The following is a 22,019-nucleotide window of genomic DNA, read 5'->3' on the forward strand; positions in this document are numbered from 1 at the left end:
ACAACTGTACAGATCTATCTTCAAGAGAGTAGTTTGCAAACCATTCTCTTCTCAATGCGGCCTGCTTCGAATAATTACTGCTGTTAATGTCAATAATCATTATTGTTAATGTCAATAATTATTGGTGTTAATGAAAAAGCCTCATCACCAACTAAAACCACATCTTATAGCATTACGAGTGTTCTCCATTGTAATGCACGCAAAGTGCTGGGTAATTTCAGTTCTGGCGACAGTGCTTCATGCGTTACGTATCTTTATTCTATTTAAAAGAACGTGAACAGCTCTGGTGACATTCTCAGATAATTAAAAGAACTTCTTGGGTCTTCCATTACAAATTATTTCAGCAAGGATGCCGAGCAACCGAGCTGACGTCTTTTCTTCATCCAGTCACGAATCTAAACATGTTTCTTATTTTTTTCTTATGCAGCGATTCCACGCAACAAGCTTGAACTCCACCGCAACTCGTGCGAGGTGCAGCTGCCAAAACTTTCATTTCAGACGTGACTCATGAATCCACAAAACGACGAAACTGAAGTGTATACTGGTTTCTCCGTGTCTACAGTCAAATATGATAGCATTTGCGTGCAAGTCATTCCACGCAACGAGTGGCGCAACCCAATGTCGTCGTGTAAATTAGGGTTTAGGTACAGATCTTTCGTCAAGCAAACAGTTGATTGCTAAAAATGGGGCTATTACATCAATATACTCTGAAATGAAAGTACCTGGCACACAATCTGGACCGGACGACTTACCTTTATTAAGTGGCTTCAGTAGCTTTGCTGCGCCGATTAGGCCTAAGCAGCGATTAAGGCATTCAAGAAGACGCGAACTGCAAGGCACTTCCCACAGTACGTTTTCAGATGCTATCCAGCCGACTTCTTAGGATTAGGAAGGTAAGATGCGCTGAAGTCAACATCCTCTTCAGACACATTTGGTCGTCCCGCGCTTTTCCATTTGCACACGCATCGGGGAATGTTTTTGCCGCATTGGAGACCATAATGAAAACTTTAACGAAACACACGTTGAACTCAAATTCCAGACTGACTTTTAACAAACTGCAGAACGAAAAACACTTTACACTCAAGAGTCGCCATTTTGCATAAGTGGGGTGTGTGGCGCTGCAAGCGTGAAAGCAATATAGCATCAGTCGCCTACAGTATGTGCTAATGTAAAACTATTTGAGCCACTCTTTAATTTTGACCTTGAACCAACACTGTACAATGCTTATAGTTGATACTATTAAAATTTATAACTGGGACATTATTTACGGCACCCTGTACGTTCATTGCTTTATAAATGACAAAAACAAAGGTTGTCCGCAAAGCCATGAAACGAAAAGTGTCGTTCACGGCCTAGAAACGAATATCCGTCGCCTACTGCCACGCTCTACAACCACATTTACACTTACAGCACGTTGACGTTACTTTGTGAAATACCTAACTGACCGCCTCTATTTGGTCATCATACCGCTTCCTCACCATGTGCAATACCTTTGCTCCATCGCCTTCTCTGTATTCACAGTCTCACATATTTGGCTAAAAATACAGAATTCCCACATCAGTAATACCCACAAGATCCCCATTCTTTTCATTACAATTTATTTTCTGTCACCTCCACCCCGTAAGTGTGTGCACCACGTCCTGTGCTTCAGGCGTCGAGTATGGAGTAATCTGCGTCGCCGCATTGGAGAAAGAGTTACCTGCAATAATTGCGTAAAGCTTTTCGGTGCTTCATCATTGTCACTGTCCCCAAAAAGGAAGAATGTATTTTGTGAGGAAAAATTGGACAGACTGGATTGGGACAGACAACTTATAATACTGTTAGGATGGACCCTTCGTTATGGTTCAAATGGCTCTGAGCACTATGGGACTTAACATCTGAGGTCATCAGTCCCCTAGAACTTAGAACTACTTAAACCTAACTAACCTAAGGACATCACAAACATCCATGCCCGAGGCAGGATTCTCACCTGCGACCGTATCGGTTGCGCGGTTCCAGACTGAAGCGCCTAGAACCGCTCGACCACACCTTCGTCATGAACTGTACGCCTCATTGCTTAGTATATATGTAACTGTGGATGTTGAAAGAAAGCAGATGCCTTTTACGCTCCTGAACAGCTGCTGCCAACAGTAAATGTGAACAGAAATTAGACTTTACTAACATAAAGAATGTGATAAAAGGCACTCCTACTGATGAAATTGCTTCAGAAAGCGAGTGATATAATGCGAAGCTGAATACCAAGCAACTTTGCTTACAGAGATTGTCAATTCCGAATGCGCTAACCTCAAACAATGGTTTGCCGTGCAGGTCATTCACAACACACTTGTAATCCATACAGAGTATATCTGGCAGATTAGGTTGAAATAAAATGTGCCTTGGTAGCTCCGATAACATCTAAGAGCTTTTTCATAGGTTTTGCCTTGTCATAGAAAGCCCTTGTACGTTTGCAGTAATATGACACGAGGTATTTTTGAACAAAGGCTACGCTCGGCTTGGGAAAAATATTTTGTAGCCACCAGGAAAGCTTTCTCGTAAAAGTGTTGTTAACGAGAAAGGGAAGATGATATTAGGTACACGATCGTAGAGGACATGCTTTGTATCCGCGCCACAACTAGGAATCGATATGACAGCAAGTCTTTTATATCGTGGCTCGCTCAAGAAAGCAGGGCGCCGATACCTTAACAGAATGAGACGGGAAACTTCCAAAGAAAAGGCGTACTCTCCTACATACGAAGCTTCTGAACAAGATAGAAAGACTTTTTTGAAAATCTACGTGCCTCACAGTAGGAATTTTGTGGAAGGGAAGTTTATTTTACGGGAAGTAAAGAATTAAAAATGGTGTCAGCTATTTAATAGTACACGGCGGAAAACAAAACAAAATACTCCATTGCGCAGTTTATAATGACCACAGGCATACTCCACGAGCGTATCCACATGCGTATTTCTGGACTGAATTAACACTGGATTAAAAGCAGACGCTTCGGCGATCAAAAGGCAGGAGGTTGAAAAGTGTTTACCATCCCGTCGATGTCGAGGGCTTTAACGACAGATTAAAATTCGAACTGCAGAAGGAATTCGGACGCGCCCTTTGAAAGAAAACATCCCAGTATTTGCCTTATGGGATTCAGGGAAATTACGGAAAGCCTAAATGTGTTTGGCTGCCAAATACGTGTCCAGTTTCTTTTGCTATCCCTGCGCCACCTCGCGTGGCTCTTTGGGACACAACTGTCACGGACAATGTTGTGCTTCATTTGCTTTTCTGTTTCCCAACACAGCAGCGCGAAGGTAACACTCCACCTAACAAGCAATCTTCAATGTCATCTGCGCCGCAGAATAACACACGAGAAACAACAAACTACGAATGAAGCTGAGGCAAACAACTCCAGATAGAAACTTGCCGAGACATCCGTACGGAGCTCAAAAGCGAGTAACGGAACACGGGATATCTTTTAACCAAAGGATCGTAAATTTGATCATTTATAAAGTAGGAGAGAAGAGAGGCAATCATCCAGGTATGTCTGAATACTTCCCTAAGAACTACAAACTCTGTAACTTTCTGTAGACCGTGATTCTTTTCCTGACATGGAAATAATTGGAGAGACAATGGGTAGCTCAACAAATCCTACTTATCGCGAGTGGTCTCTCTAACTATTTAGTGACTAAATTTTAGTCCGTCTGAGGATACCTTCACATTCGACTCAAATTTTTTATATCACTGACGTTTGCTCCCATTTCAAAATGGCTCTGAGCACTATGGGACTCAACATCTATGGTCATCAGTCCCCTAGAACTTAGAACTACTTAAACCTAACTAACCTAAGGACGGCACACAACACCCAGCCATCACGAGGCAGAGAAAATCCCTGACCCCGCCGGGAATCGAACCCGGGAACCCGGGCGTGGGAAGCGAGAACGCTACCGCACGACCACGAGATGCGGGCTTGCTCCCATTTGTTTCCAGAGGTTTTTTCCACAGCGTGTGTGTGAATAGTAACTCTAGATAAACGGATTCGGTGCAGGATCATTAGTTACCTCGCAACAGTGATATACATCATACGAAATAAATTAATTGAAATTCAATGGAGTGCATTAATGTCGAGTAAATCGATGAAATGTAGCGGCTTGAAACAGTATCGCTGAAATCCTTTCCGGAATATTAAAGAAGTAATGTAGTGAATATGTCTTGACAGTGAAAATTTGTGCCATTCCATGACACGAGGATGGAACTCGTTTTAATCGCGAAAACTGTAATCAATTGCCGGCCGGAGTAGCCGTGCGGTTCTAGGCGCTACAGTCTGGAACCGCGTGACCGCTAGGGCCGCAGGTTCGATTCCTGCCTCGGGCATGGATGTGTGTCATGTCCTTAGGTTAGTTAGGTTTAAGTAGTTCTAAGTTCTGAGGGACTGATGACCACAGCAGTTAAGTCCTATAGTGCTCAGAGCCATTTTTTGTAATCAATTAGACACACCGTAGTTTAACTCCACTGCTCATGATAAGCGAGAGATCTCAGTTAATATCCCGCTGTGGAAGAAATTTCCAATTGTCTTCATCTACATCTACATAAAAACTTTGCAAACCACTTCGAAGTGCATGGCCGAGCGTACTTAGCGTGATACCACATATTAGGAGTTCGTCTCTTTCTAACCGCGTATGGAAGACTGGAGAGATTACTGCTTAAATGCCTCTGTGAAACCTGTAATCAGTGTAATCTTGTGTCGATCATTCCTAAGCGAGCGATACGTAGGCTGCTGAAGAATATCTTTACTTAACATTGGTTCTTCAAACTTTGTAAGTAGTCTTTCACGGGATGATTAGCGTCTATTTTGAAGAGCCTGCTATTCGGGTTTCTCAAAATTTCGGTGCCGCTCTCCCGTGAGTCAAACGAACTCGTCGCCATTCTTTTGATACGATCAATAGCCCCTGTTAGTCCTATATGGTGTGGATCCCTCACAGCTCAACTGTATTGTAAGACAGGACCCACAAGTGCGTATAAGTAGCCTCCTTTGCAGAGTGACTGCATTTTGCAAGTATTCTGCCAATGAAACCAAGTCTGCTGCCTGCCTTACCTACCGCTGGGCCTATTTCATCATTCTGTTTCGTATCACTACAAATTGTTACATCCAGGTGCGATATATTCACCACTGCTTAGGTTCAGCATTTCTGAACGGATTTCACCGACGTTTCATCCTTTTCTGCTTACTTGCATCAATAGACCTGCTGTTTTTCGGTATGGCGAAGATATTCCATCTTTATGTTGGTAAGATTATTTATTTACTTAACGACGTCATTTCGACTATTGTGCCACAGTCAAAGAACAACTCACTATGAAGTGCATCAATGCAAATTCATTCCAATTCAGACATCGTCCCGTGCCAATCATATAATCATATCTGGACAGATAACGAGGACTCATCTTTCCTTATACATATTCTCTGAATATGTAAATACGATTGACACAAGGGCAACGTAAATCTCAAATAAATGGTCTTGTTGATGTTCTAGGTGCAACATCCTGTCATGTCACTGCAGTTTCATTGATTTTTCTCTCCATTGATTCAATTTATTTCATTCAGCGAATGGAACTGATATAGTGCGCTGGTGCCATCTAGTGTCTCGCACGTGCAGTTTCAGGCTTCAAACGAGCATGTACGATATTACCTCTGTCCTCTCTAAATGACCAAACTCAAGTTATCTCTCTTCTCAGGCGTTTATTTTGCTGGTCTTCGTGTTCTGTTAATTAGTCAACTTTGCGCAAAGAGTAGACATGCAAAATGCAGGAATAAAAAAAGACGTGATATTAAGTTGGTGTGTGCGTCTTATTTCCAATGCATATACTAAGCACGTGACGTAAGAAAGAGTGAAAGTAAGCGGACAAGACTTTGTCATACTTATGTACGCAAATGACATTACCATCGTCCCTGGGAATAAGTGAGACCTTGGAAAAATGGAAGGAAGGTTAGAGTTTAACGTCCCGTTGAAATACCGTTCATTACAAGTGGACAAAGATGAGACAGGAGTTCGGCCGCGACCTTTCTGAAGGAAACATGTCTGCCTCATACGACTTAGGGAAACTACGGAAAACCTGAATATCGACGACTGGTCAGTGATTTAAATTATACGCTTGCCGCATGCGTGTCTGTGTTTAACATTCTTAACATTTTCATCAGTCGACACAATTAAGCAAACGAAATATTTCATAAAACGGAACGATATGCTTTTTTCTCTGTCGCAATTACAGAGTTGCTGGAAAGAGTATTTGTGATACAGAACGCTTCTTAAGGTTTTTAATGAGGATTCTTCTTAACACGAGGCTGAAAGTGAGTTAATGGTAAAGCCAAAACTATGAAGTACAGTCTCCAAGTTAGGTGACTCTTCCTGTATACAGTGACACTAGATTGTATGTTAAATACAGTGGACTTTTAAGCAACATTACTTCGACCGAAGGAAACCTCAACCCATGGGATGGCATTATTTGGTGTTTACGGACTCGTTTAACTAGGAACTGCTTTACTAATACCGGTTCAGATTTCTGGACTGAGGAAAAGCCTGTGAGACGTTTTCAACTGCTGCTTCATTGGTGAACATTTTCTACTACAAAAAGTCCAAATGCTTATAAGAACTGCAGGAGTTCTGGTGACTATGTAGCTTCGTGGGTGTGAACCGTGCTCCTTCACGCTGAAGTCCATTGTCTCAGTCGCTGCACCTGTTTGCCCTTCAAAGTCAAAATGGCTCTGAGCACTATGCGACTTAAATTCTGAGGTCATCTGTCGCCTAGAACTCAGAACGAATTAAACCTAACTAACCTAAGGACATCACACACATCCATGCCCGAGGCAGGATTCGAACCTGCGACCGTAGCGGTCGCTCGGCTCCAGACTGTAGCGCCTAGAACCGCACGGCCACTCCGGCCGGCCCGTTCAAAGTCGCAGCGCAGATTTCTGGCTGAAACGTGAAGCTCTCTGCCTTCACTATGCCACCGAGGTCCCAAAAAATAATAGGCATGGACAGAGTCACTACAAAAACAGGCTTTATAACTAATTGCAGAATGTAACTAGTTTGGGATCAAGATCTACAGAGATTGTAGAAGTACAAAGAAAATAATCCACGTAAAGATTTTAGCCAAACGTTTTCAACGCAAAGCTTACGCTGTTGGCACCCAGTAAAAATTAAAAAAAAAAACAGATTTCTGAGAGGCTATGTCTGGGATTCTGCCTTATATGAGCGTGAAGAATGGACAGCGTAAGCAGATAAAAAGAAAATGATTGATACTCTAGAAACCTAGTGTTATTGATTAATGATGACTATTAGCTTTATTATCTGCAGCAAATAAAATGCCAACTCAGTTAAATTGGCTGACATTAATTCATCCAGGATATTGGTGGCTGAGCCCAGTGCCTAAAGATTAAATCACTTGAACAAATATAGCAAACAGAAATTTTTTATACAACTTTATTCGTGCCAAGACGCGTTTCCGGTTTTCACCCACGTTCAGTTGACGTAATATCATTATTAAGTTCAGGTCTACTGTATTTTGACAACTGCAGCTGCCTTTTATCGCGCACTGTATCCTGTGACTCGTTGTTTCACATTTACATATACAACACACAGACTTAAAAATCCGGTGGTTTATTTACGCAATGAAGCAAGAATAAAGTATTTCAAGATACACAATAAACGGCAGCTGCAGATTTCAGATATCGACCGAAACTGGATAATGATGAAGGTATTATTGCAGTACGTCAATTGAAGGTATAAGAGAACACGAAAAGTGTTTCGACATAATCAAGTTACATTAACATTGGCTGACAGATGTATTTCTTCATGTAATTTAAACTCAAATGAGATGAATGTAATCTATAAGGATATCAGTCAAATACTTTGGTAGTTAGGTAAACTAAATCCATTCAGAACTGCTGGATCTGCAGTGCAATGAATGTGTATTGAGAAATGAGAATTTGTACCAGAAGAGAATTAAAGATTAGAGCCTGTCTTCTGCTTACGGCTAGCACTCGCCTCACCCCATTGATTCATTCATCCCTCGCTAAGGCGGTGGTGCTCCCGCACGCACTGCGAGAGAACCTTCAAAAGTAATAGCGGGAAACATCAGTGACACCTGCAGGCAACTTCGGATACGACGATTGCTCGCGTGTAGTAGAAAATCCAGCTAAAAACACTGTTCTCGTACAGATTTTCATTTGTCACAACACCTTATAAATAAACACGTGTGTCTTGTATTAAGCCTGATTTAGTCGACACGAAGCCGGCTTGTTGGACCAACGCTGCGACACTTAGAAGACCACTAAGAGGTATGGTCGCCACTTTCTTGAGCCATATAATGTAGAAGTCAGCAGAAAGATCAGCCCGAATTAAAAGGTACTCCAATAACAGTGTAGCGAGTGAGGTGGCACTGTGGTAAAACAGTGGGCTCGTATTTCGGATGCCAGCGATTTACATCTCTGTCCATTTATACGGAGTTATGTTTTCCGTGATTCCCCTAGCATACTTAATGGAAATGCCGAAATACACTCCTGGAAATGGAAAAAAGAACACATTGACACCGGTGTGTCAGACCCACCATACTTGCTCCGGACATTGCGAGAGGGCTGTACAAGCAATGATCACACGCACGGCACAGCGGACACACCAGGAACCGCGGTGTTGGCCGTCGAATGGCGCTAGCTGCGCAGCATTTGTGCACCGCCGCCGTCAGTGTCAGCCAGTTTGCCGTGGCATACGGAGCTCCATCGCAGTCTTTAACACTGGTAGCATGCCGCGACAGCGTGGACGTGAACCGTATGTGCAATTGACGGACTTCGAGCGAGGGCGTATAGTGGGCATGCGGGAGGCCGGGTGGACGTACCGCCGAATTGCTCAACACGTGGGGCGTGAGGTCTCCACAGTACATCGATGTTGTCGCCAGTGGTCGGCGGAAGGTGCACGTGCCCGTCGACCTGGGACCGGACCGCAGCGACGCACGGATGCACGCCAAGACCGTAGGATCCTACGCAGTGCCGTAGGGGACCGCACCGCCACTTCCCAGCAAATTAGGGACACTGTTGCTCCTGGGGTATCGGCGAGGACCATTCGCAACCGTCTCCATGAAGCTGGGCTACGGTCCCGCACACCGTTAGACCGTCTTCCGCTCACGCCCCAACATCGTGCAGCCCGCCTCCAGTGGTGTCGCGACAGGCGTGAATGGAGGGACGAATGGAGACGTGTCGTCTTCAGCGATGAAAGTCGCTTCTGCCTTGGTGCCAATGATGGTCGTATGCGTGTTTGGCGCCGTGCAGGTGAGCGCCACAATCAGGACTGCATACGACCGAGGCACACAGGGCCAACACCCGGCATCATGGTGTGGGGAGCGATCTCCTACACTGGCCGTACACCACTGGTGATCGTCGAGGGGACACTGAATAGTGCACGGTACATCCAAACCGTCATCGAACCCATCGTTCTACCATTCCTAGACTGGCAAGGGAACTTGCTGTTTCAACAGGACAATGCACGTCCGCATGTATCCCGTGCCACCCAACGTGCTCTAGAAGGTGTAAGTCAACTACCCTGGCCAGCAAGATCTCCGGATCTGTCCCCCATTGAGAATGTTTGGGACTGGATGAAGCGTCGTCTCACGCGGTCTGCACGTCCAGCACGAACGCTGGTCCAACTGAGGCGCCAGGTGGAAATGGCATGGCAAGCCGTTCCACAGGACTACAGCCAGCATCTCTACGATCGTCTCCATGGGAGAATAGCAGCCTGCATTGCTGCGAAAGGTGGATATACACTGTACTAGTGCCGACATTGTGCATGCTCTGTTGCCTGTGTCTATGTGCCTGTGGTTCTGTCAGTGTGATGATGTGATGTATCTGACCCCAGGAATGTGTCAATAAAGTTTCCCCTTCCTGGGACAATGAATTCACGGTGTTCTTATTTCAATTTCCAGGAGTGTAGTTCCCATCCTTCCTATCCGAACTTTTATTTCGTTCTAACGACCTCATCGTCGACGGAACGTTAAAACACTAATCGTTCTCTTTTTCTTTCTTTCTTTCGTTGTTCCTCTCTTCTTTCCATAGCTGTGCTGTCATGAAATGACTTTCTGGAGGTGGTTCGCAGTTTCCTTCTGCCATCGATCTACTGATTCAAAAGCATGATCTGATCCGTATAGGTAACTGACGAGTGAGTAGGGATGTGCCGTTTGTTTGGTGCTGACAACGATGAGCGACAGAATGGCGAGGTGAGGTCCAGTGCCGGCACCTTCCCTCTAGAAGATGCCGAAAGCTTTGCGTCCTCGGCCGACGGGCGGAACACAGTCAACAATGTTACATGCACTCAGGCCGTGAGGCACTGCTGAGTGAATCAACAAGGATGAAATGAAAGAAATGCAGTGACAAGAAATAGTATGCAGTGTAATGGAAGTGTCACGACAAATGAAAATTTCTGCATAGCGCCAACAGTCACTTTATCTAATTCGGCTTTAGGTTTTAACTAATTATGCTATCTGGTCTTTCACCATATCCGTTTCTGTCGTAGTGCTGTTCCAACATACTCCTTGGGAAAAATTCAGTTGTAGTGTTTGGAAGTAAGAGAAAGCAAATATCGGTGACAATTTTTGTTTAGGTCGGTCCAGGAGGTATGTTCGGATGGCCCAATTGCTGAGGGCGATTTTTCACGATAAGCAGATCTCGGTTAGCCTAACCCAAAATTTTAATTGTTGGCGACGTATTCACGATACTTGGGATATGTCTGGGGATCGGTGCAGAACATAATCTGATTATATGCAACTTAATGTCAGCAGCTCACGTCCACTAGTCGCTCATATACTGTCGACTGGTGAAAGCACTGGGTATGTTAAGTATACGCCGAGGAGGTAGCGCAGTGATTAAGACCATGGAATCTCATTCGGGAGGAGCCGAGGTCGAATTCAGATTGAGATTAAATCACTAAGAGCACATGACTGGATGCATCCTTTAAAAAGGAGTCGACTCATAGCCTTGCGTAGCCTTGTCTAGTATAAGGCTTAGTGCCGTTCCTAATGACCTCGTTGCCGGCGGAACGTTAGATCCCAGTCTTCCTTCGTTTAAATATACTTTCCACTTTCAGAACTCCACCCGCTACATTTGGGATCTTCATTTTTGCTTACATCGTTCCATATAGGAGATATTCAGTCACTGTTTCCAGGCATAAAAATAGTACGTGCAAATCTATTATCATTGTGGTAGATACCTTTAATATGTGTCTTTTTAAGGGTTAAGTTTTAGGAATGTCCCAGCACGTTATGTCTTATCTCACTTGAATTCAAGTAACCAAAACGAAAATAAACACCTTCATATACTATTTTAGTATTAATAATAATATATTTCTAAATAATGCAAATAACGAGCAATATATTTTCAGAAATAAGCACCAACAGAAGATGATACATTAGTGCCAAAACATGCAAGAGTAACTAAGACTAGGAAATTAATTTATGTTTTCCAGGATGTGAGTTTCTAAGTATAAAAATGTGAAATATGATTTTTGTAAATTCTGATAAAATCATTAAGTGAGAGAGTTGTCACTGATACTCGAAAATACTCGTCTCTTTCAGAACTACAATCTCTTAAGACTTATTTCGATATTCGAAGATGTTGGTGGTTACCAAGATAAGCTGCTGCTGGAATCACAAATATGTTTTCGGTAAAATTACTGGACGGAGCGGCCATCAGACTCCCTAGAAACTACCCAATCGATTTTTGTCCAAATTTTCGTAGCCAAACGAAGAGTGGGAAATGGAAAACTGGAGTATCAAATTGACTAGTGGAAGGTCTAGTTTCGCAAAGAAATATTTAATTGCTTGAAAGTAATCATGGTAATTTAGAAAAATATAATTAAAAATTCGAGGGGAAATTGAAACATTTTACGGAGAGCTGCTTCTAGGTACGTAAATCAAGTAAAAAAAATCAAATCTCAGTATAAATTGAATCTGCTCTGCTTTCTCTTAATCTGTAGTCTGTATTATCTTAAAAATAATAGAATAACGATCGATATTTCAATATATTATATTTCAAACTTTCTGAACAAGACTTGAAAATAAAATCTGAAAGAAAAAGGACAATCACTTGTTTATGTTAAATGATTTGTCTAAAAATAAGAACTAAAACAGACTAAAAAGCATTTTATGCGCCATTGAATCATGCTCTCAATCACGTACAGCAAATGACGAGCCGACTGACTGTTTGACGTTCAATATTGAACTACGGATTTCCGAATGTTAAGGGCCACTAGAAGGTATTTGTGTGGTGCAGTTTCACTCAGTGGTCTCCTTACGTCACTCTACATATGAGCATGCTGTGCATGACTCCGAGCATAATTCAAAAGCGCGTCAAAGGTTTCTGTAATCTATGTGTATTACTTACTACTCTTAGACAAATGATTTCACAAAACATTTGACCGTTCTTTTTTGTTATGGACTACGAGTTTTGATCATATCCAGCGTGCTTGAAAGTTGGTGCATGTGCCGGGCTGCGCTTCGTCTCCCCATAGGTGCCCGACGGGGCTTATGTGGGGTGGAACGGGCAGACCAGTCCAGTCATCGACTATCATCTGATTCTGCGAGCTTCTCCACCTGCGCAATTCGATACAGTCACTCATTGTCATCCATAGAAATGAAGTCAGGGCCGAATGCGCGCCTGAAAAGACGCAACCTAGCGAGGTGGCGCAGTGGTTAGCGTACTAGACCCGCATTCGGCAGAACGACGGTTCAACCCAGCGTCTGGCCGTTCAGATTTAGGTCTTCCGTGATTTCCCTAAATCGCTTCAGTCAAATACGGGGATGGTTCCTTTGAAAGGGCACGGCCGATTTCCTTTCCCATCCTTGACACAATCCGAGCTTACGCTCCATCTCTAATGACCTCGATGTCAACGGGACGTTAAACCGAATCTTCCTTGAATGAGATTTTCACTCTGCAGCGGAGTGTGCGCTGATATGAAACTTCCTGGCAGATTAAAACGGTGTGCCCGACCGAGACTCGAACTCGGGTCCCGAGTTCGGGTCTCGGTCCGGCACACAGTTTTAATCTGCCAGGAAGTTTCATATCAGCGCACACTCCGCTGCAGAGTGAAAATCTCATTCTGGAAACATCCCCCAGGCTGTGGCTAAGCCATGTCTCCGCAATATCCTTTCTTTCAGGAGTGCTAGTTCTGCAAGGTTAGCAGGAGAGCTTCTGTAAAGTTTGGAAGGTAGGAGACGAGATACTGGCAGAAGTGAAGCTGTGATGATCGGGCGTGAGTCGTGCTTCGGTAGCTCAGATGGTACTCAGAGAAAAGGTTTCTTTGTCTTTCTTACATCGGAGAATGGGAATATTGTGTTAAGATTTCTGCACACTTAGTGCTATGACACAACAGGGAACATGAAAAAGGGGTGGGAGGAGTTTGGGCCTCGATGCACTGGCAGTGCCGTGAACAGACCCCACAGCTAGTGCGGCGTGTACCACGCCCTGACCATCCTAAAAATACAAAAAAAGATGGCCTTGTAAGCCGAAAACCGGTTAGCAATAAAAATAATATTGTAGAACAAAAGCAAACTGGTGCTTTTAATTGATTATTACAAAAAAAAAATAAAAAAAAATAAAATAAAAGTGGTTAATAAAAATTGGATCGCTGGAAAAAAAGGATGGATAAAAAAAGTGGATAGAGGGAAAAAAGATGGTAGAAAAAAAAGGATGGAAAAAAAAAGAAAAAAAAAAGATGGTAGAGCACTTGCCCGCGAAAGGCAAAGGTCCCGAGTTCGAGTCTCGGTCGGGCACACAGTTTTAATCTGCCAGGAAGTTTCGAATCTTCCTTCCTTGAAAAGACGCGAACGGGGAGTCAGAACAATGTTGATCGGTGAGTGTTCTGTGTTCGGAAATTTTGAGGTCATTCTACCCACGCAACTTTATGCCTCCCTACACCACAACACTTGGGCCACGAAAATGATCATGTTCGACACTGTTATCACATAAGGTACCCAGATATGGAGAGAGTTGAGAGCACGAAACGCGCCAGGAACATTCCCGAACATAATCGTTTTGGTGGTCCAGGCGTTATAGAGTGGGGAGGTGTAATGTGGCATGGGCGTACTGGCCTCCAAATCTTTGAAAGAGGTACACTCATTGGTCGACCCTGTTGTGACTCTGTACTTCTGCCTCAAAAAAAGTGGTTCAAATGGCTCTGAGCACTGTGGGACTTAACATGTGAGGTCATCAGTCCCCTAGACTTAGAACTACTTAAACCTAACTAACCTAAGGACATCACACACATCCATGCCCGAGGCAGGATTCGAACCTGCGACAGGAGCAGCAGCGCGGTTCCGGACTGAAGCGCCTAGAACCGATCGGCCGCAGGGGCCGGCACTTCTGCCTCATGTGCGTCTTTTGAGCGGGAGATTTAGGCCCTGTCTTCACTTTTATGGATGAGAACGGGCGACCGCATAGTTCTGCGCAGGTGGAGGAGATCTAGGAACGAGAGGACTGGCCTGCCGCTCCCCGGACTTAAATCCCATCGGCCACGTGTGGGATGCGTTTGGGGAAACGTATTGCAGCTCGTGCACGTGCACCAACCATCAACCAGCAATTGTGCTAGTGGAGGAATGAAACGCCCTACAACAAGAACTCCGTACCAACCTCGTGGCCAGTAAGGCAGCACATTGCAGAGCACGCATAACCGTTTTTGGTGATCACACACACCCTTAACAACGATGTCCCTCCTTTTGTGATGTCCAGGGGACGATCATAATTCGCCATGACTTCAGTATAATTATTGTCTTCGCATAAATGTGTCATTTGTATTCGTCTCATCGGGCATTTCTTTCAATTACTTTCTGAACTATGCTGTAACAATTCTTTCCATATATGGTCCAAGTTTCATCGAACTATGTTACTTGGCACTGTTGCATCATGCCAAAGCTTACGTTTTGCACACCTGTGTAGCGCCGAGGTCTGCCACACGTAACATCCCCATCCGACGGACGGGTCGTTACTAACAGTGCGATACGTCATCATTCAGTGAGACGCTGCGGACAGGCTCGGAATTTAATCCGGGACACTGCCGCAAAGTACGGTGGTCTAGAACTTTCCGACCCCTTACTGCCCAAATATTGGCGATGAAAATTTCGTCCACCACCAGTATTCGAATCCGCTACCACCCAGTCGACAACCACGTCACAAGGGTGAGGTAGCATCTACATCTACATCTACATCCATACTCCGCAAGCCACCTGACGGTGTGTGGCGGAGGGTACCTTGAGTACCTCTGTCGGTTCTCCCTTCTATTCCAGTCTCGTACTGTTCGTGGAAAGAAGGATTGTCGATATGCCTCCGTGTGGGCTCTAATCTCTCTGATTTTATCCTCATGGTCTCTTCGCGAGATATACGTAGGAGGGAGCAATATACTGCTCGACTCTTCGGTGAAGGTATGTTCGCGAAACTTTGACAAAAGCCCGGACCGAGCTACTGAGCGTCTCTCCTGCAGAGTCTTCCACTGGAGTTTATCTATCATCTCCGTAACGCTTTCGCGATTACTAAATGATCCTGTAACGAAGCGCGCTGCTCTCCGTTGGATCTTCTCTATATCTTCTATCAACCCTATCTGGTACGCATCCCACACTACTGAGCAGTATTCAAGCAGTGGGCGAACAAGCGTACTGTAACCTACTTCCTTTGTTTTCGAATTGCATTTCCTTAGGATTCTTCCAATGAATCTCAGTCTGGCACCTGCTTTACCGACGTTCAACTTTATATGATCATTCCATTTTAAATCACCACTAATGCGTACTCCCAGATAATTTATGGAATTAACTGCTTCCAGTTGCTGACCTGCTATATTGTAGCTAAATGATAAGGGATCTTTCTTTCTATGTATTCGCAGCACATTACACTTGTCTACATCGAGATTCAATTGCCATTCCCTGCACCATGCGTCAATTCGCTGCAGATCCTCCTGCATTTCAGTACAATTTTCCATTGTTACAACCTCTCGATACACCACAGCATCATCCGCAAAAAGCCTCAGTGAACTTCCGATGTCATCCACAAGGTCATTTATGTATATTGTGAATAGCAACGGTCCTACGACAGTCCCCTGCGGCACACCTTGTAATGGTACTTGAATTACGCAATCATTACGGCACCTCACCTGAACCTCTCGATGCCAATAATATTCTACTGTGTTTCTGCAAAGTAGTTGACATATTTCTGAGACAACATTCAGATTTTATTTCATTTGTGATACATCGATATGTTTATATTGCAACGATATTATTCTTATGTGTATTCTTTCTTTTGTCACTATGATCTTTGACGTACTTGTAACTCTGATTTTTGGGCGCGTAAGCGATTATTAGTTGGTTGTTAACTTGTTAGAGAGTCGGACCTTGAGAAGGTCAAGTCTTGGACATCATGTTGGAAAGATGCATATTGTAGTTGGCTTATAAAACGTGAGGAAGATGTTTTCAAGTATGTTTTGTATTGCGAAGTGATGTTTTGTGTGTCACGTGATATTGCAATAAAAGCAGTGAAAAGGAAGTGTAACTTAAATTCGGAGTGCTGATTACTTTTTTACATCACCATTGTGCTAACTTTGAAAGGTTTAATCTCCAAGAATGGTTTGAGAAGCGCATCTACAAAACTTTTGAATATAGCAGAATAAAATCTAGGCCTCTTTGCATCCGAGCTTGGAATCATAACCACCTATATTTTCAACGATTGAGCCATGATTTTACGACGAGACCAACGTGGGAAACACAAAAAGATGAGTGCCTAGTTTTTTGATTATTACATGAAATGACTGTATTAACTGTGCTCTAATGACACCTGCCACATAATATGACTGTTGTTGACCGAAAATGCAGTATTTAGCAGCGTGAGCAACACCACAATCGTTATTAAATGCTGACCTTCGTTGTGGTAGAGTTGTTAGAACCTGAAATCACTCTTACTTCGGAAGACTTCTCTCCATTGAGAATGACATGCTGCGTTCTGTTATCTAGGAACTCTTCAATCGAATCACACAATTGGTCTGATAGTCCATATGCTCTTACTTTGTTCATTAAACGACTGTGAGAAACCGTATGGAACGCCTTGCGGAAGTCAAGAAACACGTCATCTACCTGGGAACCCGTGTCTATGGCCCTCTGAGTCTCGTGGACGAATAGCGCGAGCTGGGTTTCACACGACCGTCTTTTTCGAAACCCGTGTTGATTCCTACAGAGGAGATTCCCAGTCTCCAGAAAATTCATTATACTCGAACATAATACGTGTTCCAACGTCGGAAAGGGTTATACTTACGGTCGTAACGTTCTTTCATTATTTACGAGCTGTGGGGCACGGCGCACATATTTTCGGTATCTTTAAGGGTACTGTACTGTGGTTAAGTCTTTTGGACTCACGGCCTCGTCGTAGATGTCGAGGCGCTGCCACTTGAGCCAGGCGCGCGCGAAGCCGCCGTGCGTGTGCAGGCCGAGCGCCAGCAGCAGCGCGAGCGACGCGCAGGCGGCGCCGGCCAGAGTGAGCGCCAGCGGCGACGACGGCGGCGCGCCGGACGCCGGCGGCTGCGGCTGCCACTTGTCGGCCAGCAGGCGGCGGCCCGCCGGCCGCGTCGCCGCCTCGGCGCCCAGCGCGCGCGCGCGGGCCACCAGCTGGCGCAGCCGCGCCGCCGCCTCCCGCTGCCTCTGCTGCGTGTTCGCCGCCTCCTCCATGTCCGCACTGGCGCCTCGCGCCGCCGCCTCAGCCCGCCACGCCTCGCCGCGGCAGCACCGTCGCCGCGCACGACGCGCGCCAGACGGTCGTCCTCTGCCGCCCTCTGCCCGCCCGACCGACGTCAACGAAATCCCCTTATTGCAGTAGCGCTTAAACTCGTATACATCACGCGCTATCGATACCGCTCTGTACGGAGCCCCGCCCCGCACTGCCTAGTCTTTCAGAAGATTACCGACCGTTACCATTTTTGTGTCGAAATAAAGACACTGTTACGGACTGTGTGCGCAGTATTGTTCAGTATTGTCAAAGCACCGGAAGTAATAGATCATTGGCGTAAAATTGCATATTTTCGAACGTTCGTCGTAATTCTGTCACTAAATCACATTTTTCGTATCGCGAATTGGCACACATAGTATCTCAGATTCTATTACTTGCTATTGATATTGGGCTAATTACTAAAAATACTAACTCTTCATTCACATATATACTCTGCGAGCTACCGTACGGTGTTTGGCGGACGGTACCTTGCACTACTGCTAGTCATTCGCATTCGTGTTCCACCAGCAAATGTAGCGAGGGAAAAATGACTGTGAATAGTCTCCGTCCGAGCTCTAGTTTCACCTTTCTTCTCCTCCCTCTCCTTACGCGAGACGCACGGTATGTTGGTGGCAGTAGGATCGTTCTGCAGTCTGACGCTAACGCCCGTTTTCTAAACTTTGTCCATAGTGTTTCTCGAAAAGAACATCTTCTTCCTCCAGGGATTCCCACATGAGTTCACATAGTACTTCAGTAAAACTCGCGTGTTGATCGAACCTACCGTTAACAAATCTAACAGCTGCCTTCAATTGCTTCGATGTTTTACTTTAATCCAACCTGGTGGGGATCTCAAACACTCGAGAAAGGGTCGCACAAGTCCTCTACTCGCGTCCTCTTTTGTAGATGTGCTACACTTCCCAGGAATTATCCCAATAAACCAAAGTCCACCATCTGCCTTCTCTCTAATCGGCCTTCCGTGCTCGTTCCATTTCCCGTCGCTTTGCAACGTTACGCCCAGATATTTAATCGACGTGGCTGTGTCAAGCAGCACACAACTACCACTGCATTCATGGATTATAGGATTGCCTTTCCTACTCATCTGCATTTACTTACAAAAATGGCTTTGAGCACTATGTGACTTAACTTCTGAGGTCATCAGTCCTCTAGAACTTAGAACTAGTTAAACCTAACTAACCTAAGGACATCACACACATCCATGGCCGAGGCAGCATTCGAACCTGCGACCGTAGCGGTCGCGCGGTTCCAGACTGAAGCGCCTAGAACCGCTCGGCCACCCCGGCCGGCCGACCGTTACCATTTTTGCGTCGGAATAACGACTCTGTTATGGAATTTGTGTGCATGATTGTTCAGTATTTTCAAAGCACCGGGCGTAATAGATCACAGACGTAAAACTGCATATTTTCGAACGTTCGAAGAATACGTTCGACGTAATTCTGTCACTAAATCACATTTTTCGTTTCGCGAATTGGCACACGTAGTATCTCACAAGGGAACCTCCCCATCGCACCCCCCTCAGATTTAGTTATAAGTTGGCACAGTGGATAGGCCTTGAAAAACTGAACACACATCAATCGAGGAAACAGGAAGAAGTTGTGTGGAACTCAGAAAAAATTAACAAAATATACAAACTGAGTAGTCCATGAGTAAGATAGGAAAATCAGGGATAGTTTGCGCTCCGGAGTGCCGTGGACCTGTGGTTAGCGTGAGCAGCTGCGGGACGAGAGGTCCTTGGTTCAACTCTTCCCTCGAGCGTAAATTTTACTTTCTTTATTTTGGCAAAGTTATGATCTGTCGTTCGTTCATTGACGTCTCTGTTCACTGTAATAAGTTTAGTGTCTGTGTTTTGCGACCGCACCGCAAAACCGTGCGATTAGTAGACGAAAGGACGTGCCTCTCCAATGGAAACCGAAAACATTTGATCGCAAGGTCATAGGTCGACCGATTCCTCCACAGGAAAACACGTCAGATATATTCTATACGACACTGGTTACGGCATGTGCGTCACATGACAAGAATATGTTGTCGACCCACCTAACTTGTACACTTGGCGAATGGGTAAAAAGATTCTTCTACGTTGCCCGATTTAGGTTTTCTCGTGGATGTGATAATCACTCCCAAAAAAGTGATGAAAACATAAGAGTTTGTCACATAAACTGCAACAAATGAATGCAACAGTTTCACAGTCGGACAGTTTTCTCTGTGCTCTGTCAAAACATGTTTTGAACGTTTTCAAATTTTTCCGTGTGTAGACTGTCAAATCCTGCATATGTCCAAGCAAATATGAACATGTCCTGGAATTTTGGAGAGCGAAGTTGATTATGTGTGAGTGCTTGAACTTTGATAATTGTCTGAAAAAAAAAATTCACTCCAGGGAAGAATTGAACCAAGGACCTTACGTTCTGCATTTGCTCACGCGAACCACAGGACCACGGTGCTCCTTAATTTACGTAGTCCTTGATGTTGCCTATCATCCAAATGGATTATTCAGTTTGTATATTTTGCTTATTTTTTTCATAGTTCCACACAACTTCTTCCTGTTTTCTCGATTGATGTGTGTTCAGTTTTTTAAGGCCTATCCACTGTGCCAACTTATAACTAAATCTGAGGGGGGTGCGTTGGGAGGTTCCCTTGTCAGATGCTATTACTTGCAATTATTATTGAGCTAATTACTAAAAATAGTAGCTCTTCATTCTAATATATACTCTCGCGAGCCACCGTACGGTGTTTGGCAGAGGGTACCTTGCACTACTGCTAGTCATTCGCTTTCGTGTTCCACCAGCAAATGGAGCGAGGGTAAAATAACTGTCAGCATGTCTCAGTAAGGGCTCTAATTTCATCTTTCTTCTCCTCCCTCTCCTTAGAGCCACCGTACGGTGTTTGGCGGAGGGTACCTTGCACTACTGCTAGTCATGCGCTTTCGTGTTCCACCAGCAAATGGAGCGAGGGAAAAATAACTGTCAATAAGTCTCAGTACGAGTTCTGATTTCACCTTTCTTCTCCTCCCTCTCCTTACGCGAGATGTACGGTATTTTGGTGGCTGCAGGCTCGTTCTGCAGTCTGACGCTAACGCCGTTTCTCTAAACTTTGTCCATTGACTTCCGGGAAAAGAACATCTTCTTCCTCCAGCGATTCCCACATGAGTTCACATAGTACTTCAGTAAAACTCGCGTGTTGATCGAACCAATCGTTAACAAATCTAACAGGTGCCTTTCAATTGCTTAGATGTTGTACTTTAATCCAACCGGATGAGGATCTCAAACACTCGAGACGGGTCGCACAAGTCTTCTGCACGCGTTCTCCTTTGTAGATGTGCTACACTTTGCCAGAATTATCCCAATAAACCGAAGTCGACCGTCCGCCTTCTCTAGAACCGGCCTTCCGTGCTCGTTCCATTTCCTGTCGCATTGCAACGTTACGCCCAGATGTTTAATCGACGTGGCTGTGTCACGCAGCACACAACTAACACTGCATTCATAGATTATAGGCTTGTCTTTGCTACTCATCTGCATTTACTTTCATTTGCCCAAATTTTGAATAAGTTGCCGTACGTCACACCAAACAAATTCTGTCCAAGTCATCCTGTATACTCCTACAGTCATTTAAAGACGAGTCTGTCCCGTACACTAGAGTGTCGTCACCAAACAGTCACAGAATGCTGCTCACGCTATATCCCTATACGTGAGATTGTATATATATCTCAAAAAAAGTTTTGCATCACACCGGTTCTCAGAACTCCTGAAGATAGACGTTGACTGTGGATATTGTATCACAGACACAGTCCCTTTGACTGTTTAGAGATGTCACTAAACCCACCCAAAGATATAAACAACCATGCATGAGCAGCGCTTATTAGACGGAGGGGTCTGACAGCCGATCAGTTCCAGTCATTCTACCAGGAAGGAGGCACACGGCTCGTGTTGTCTGTAGTTCAACCATGCCTAGACGGTCAATACCGCTGTTCGATCGCGTCCGCATTCTTACTTTGTGCCAGGAAGGGCTCTCAACAAGGTAAGTGTCCAGGCGTATCTGAGTGAACCAAAGCGATGTTGTTCGGACATGGAGGAGATACAGGGAGACAGGAACTGTTGATGACGTGCCTCGCTCAGTCCGCCCAAGTGCTACAACTGCAGTGGATGACGGCTACCTACGGATTACGGCTCGGAGGAACCCTGACAGCAACGCCACCATGTTGAATAATGGTTTTCGTGCAGCCACAGGACGTCGTGTTACGACTCAAACTGTGCGCAGTAGGCT

At 44.7% G+C, this 22,019-nt stretch overlaps 1 protein-coding gene across 1 annotated transcript in view; it reads right to left on the bottom strand.

The window, feature by feature from the left end:
* LOC126184427 (uncharacterized) overlaps positions 1-17,496 on the bottom strand; it is a 433,983-nt gene extending 416,487 nt beyond the window's left edge. Inside the window, exon 1 of the mRNA XM_049926817.1 lies at positions 17,399-17,496. The gene's annotated coding sequence lies outside the window, so the exon portion shown is untranslated. The remainder of the gene's footprint in view (positions 1-17,398) is intronic.
* Between the last annotated feature and the right edge of the window lie 4,523 nt (positions 17,497-22,019).

This window comes from Schistocerca cancellata, chromosome 4 (genome assembly GCF_023864275.1).
Source record: "Schistocerca cancellata isolate TAMUIC-IGC-003103 chromosome 4, iqSchCanc2.1, whole genome shotgun sequence".
NCBI classification, from domain to species: Eukaryota; Metazoa; Arthropoda; class Insecta; order Orthoptera; family Acrididae; genus Schistocerca; species Schistocerca cancellata.